This window comes from Octopus bimaculoides, chromosome 4 (genome assembly GCF_001194135.2).
Source record: "Octopus bimaculoides isolate UCB-OBI-ISO-001 chromosome 4, ASM119413v2, whole genome shotgun sequence".
Classification (NCBI taxonomy): Eukaryota; Metazoa; Mollusca; class Cephalopoda; order Octopoda; family Octopodidae; genus Octopus; species Octopus bimaculoides.
This window is the reverse complement of record NC_068984.1, coordinates 81,414,573-81,417,330: the sequence shown is the minus strand read 5'-3', so window position 1 is coordinate 81,417,330 and position 2,758 is coordinate 81,414,573. Positions and strand designations below refer to the sequence as shown.

At 35.1% G+C, this 2,758-nt stretch overlaps 1 protein-coding gene across 4 annotated transcripts in view; it reads left to right on the top strand.

Annotated features, from left to right (window-relative positions):
* The window catches only part of LOC106880559 (transcription factor mef2A), a 215,061-nt gene that overhangs the window by 938 nt on the left and 211,365 nt on the right, over positions 1-2,758 (top strand). The window lies entirely within an intron of this gene.

Here is a 2,758-nt window from a genome sequence, read left to right as displayed (position 1 = left end):
TATATGAGCGGACTCTCGTAATAGCAGCTACACACACACACACATACACACACATATATATATATTTATATAGCCTTGTCCCCTTCGTTACCGCTTGTTTACTCTCGAATTCTTCAAAATTATTTTTTTTAAAAACTAAACGTCTTCTGATATTTGCATAAAATGTTGATAAACGAACTCAAAACTTTTTGTCTACGCTTCTTAAGATGATTTTATCGTCTCCCAACTTTATAAATTTTCTTTTTAGTCCATTTGCAGTGAGACAGATCAATATATATATATTTTTTAAGAGTGTATATAAATACTAATACTCACTCACTCGCGCATATCTATATAAATATATTGTTCTACCTAAATTTATCTCTGTTAATCTATATTTTCCTATATCTGTTTGTTATACACCATCTCATATATTTGGTTGTCTTTCTACATGTCTATATTTTTTCCATCTAATAATGTACATGCCTCATTATACCTGTTCCTATATATTTACTTGTTCCACTATTAACAATGATTTCATAAGAATCAGTAGAGCAACGGATGGAATGTCTTCCATTAGTTATTGTCGCTTTACGTTCTGAGTTCAAACTCAATTCATTGTCATTTGACATTTCATATACCCTGGATCGATGAAATAAAATACGAGTCACGTACTCGGCCGTTATAATAAACTGATCCCCTCGACTCCAATATGTGACCCTGTACCCCTCCTATCTCACTCTCTCTCTCTATGTATATATATATATATATATATATATATATATATATATATATATATGTGTGTGTGTGTTGTATAGTCAAACTATAGAATTTCTATAGTTTTATATCCTCTCTCTCTCTCCCATCTCAATTTCTCTCCCTTTTCTCACACACTTGTATACACACACACACACACACACACACATATATATATATATATATATATATATACAGTGTGTGTGTGCAAATGCATGTGTATGGGTATGTGAAAGCATTAGTCCAGCGTGGCTCCTTGAAGCCCCAGACAAATTAAAGAACATGTCACCAGAACGAATGTAGAAGAGCAATGGAATGACTGACCAAATTAGAACGAATAAATAAATTCTAATCTGTATTAAGTACACACACACACACACATATACAGTCCTAGATACATACATAAAGACTATATAATATAAACATTACAGAGAGAGAGCGAGAGGAGAGCGTGTGTGGTGTGTAAATATGCATGTGTAGATTAACTTTATAAAAATTAACGCGTATATTATATGCATGCATAATTTGATATAAACATTCCCAAAAGTATGCATGTGTGTAAATTATATTATTATATCCTACACGTATGCATATATATAGGAGCATAATATGCACATATGTAGATGAATATAGGTATGACACGATATAAACATTACAAAAATATATATATATGTTTCTAATGTTTATGGACTATATGTAATCTGAACCTTTCCCCCCTTATTTATTTTTTTTTTTTACGGAATCCCACGTTTTAGGCTATGGAGATTCCAATTCTGAAAAAAATTTTTTCAAAAATCTCAATTTCAAAATTTCGATCCCCCCCCCCATCCCCGAGATCTGTCCGTTTGGTAGAATCTTTACCCTCTAAAATCCCTTTACTCACATCAAACAACTGGTTATAACCACAGTTATGATGGTTAAAAACTTCCTACAAAAATTATTTTACCCCCTCGCCCGAATAATTTCTACTACTCCCATTTGTACATTACTTTATACTGCAGTACTTCTCAATTTCTCTCCCTCCCCACATTTTCTTCCCTTAATAACTTTATTCAACATTTTTTTTCTGCATGGACATTTAAATTCTCATGAGGTGGGAGGGACAACGGAGGAGAAACGAAGGCGGGAGATGTCTGCAGCAACCCTGTCTCTCTCTCTCCTGCTTATTTGCCATTCAGGATAAAGTCTTGTTATTGCTTAAAAACTCCAGGTTAACTCTTGATCGACCACTCAGTAGACCTATCTATTTTCACTGCTCATTGAAAGCGTTCTAACCGTGACCATCACGTGCACTTTGTACTCAAGGATCCACGTCATAGAACGCGTTCTTCTGTCCTAAGATTATAAGTGTGTGACTTTTCAGGAAATTTGGCTGCTATTTCTTGTAGATCGAGTGACTGAATTTTTGCTTCCTCCTTCGTCTGGTATAGTCTAGTCTGCATGCGAGAGGGAGAAATAGAAACACACGCACACACATACTAACTGCAATCACACCAGTGAACCCTGAATTTTCGTTTGTCGCAGGCTTTTTCGCTATGTATAAAAGGCTGTTACAGACTGGCTCTCCAAACACGTGTAATGCAATATCTCGCAAAAACTTACCTGTGTCTATATATATATTATATGTATTCACATTCACACGCATATTATTGTCTTATGTTTTTTTTACGACACACGTACAGATGTGTGTGCACCCCGTGTGTAGATTCAAGTCTGCTAATAGATTTTTTACGGCCTTTAACTTAGAAGCACGTGTTTGTGTTTCACTTGAAGTAATTTCAACCTTTCTTCTACTCTTCCCCCGCCTCTCTCTCCCTCTCTCTTGTTAAAAGTATATGCTGTTGGTAATAATTGCGACGGCGACTGGGAATATTTTTAGATGAAAATGTGCATTATGTTTATATTTAGTAATGTATATAATTCGTATTTAGCGTTGCATATTTCGGCACTATCACGCTATTAGATGTCAGAAGTGAAAGTAGTCGCTGTCTGTCTGCCTGTCTGCATGCATGCCTGTTGCTGG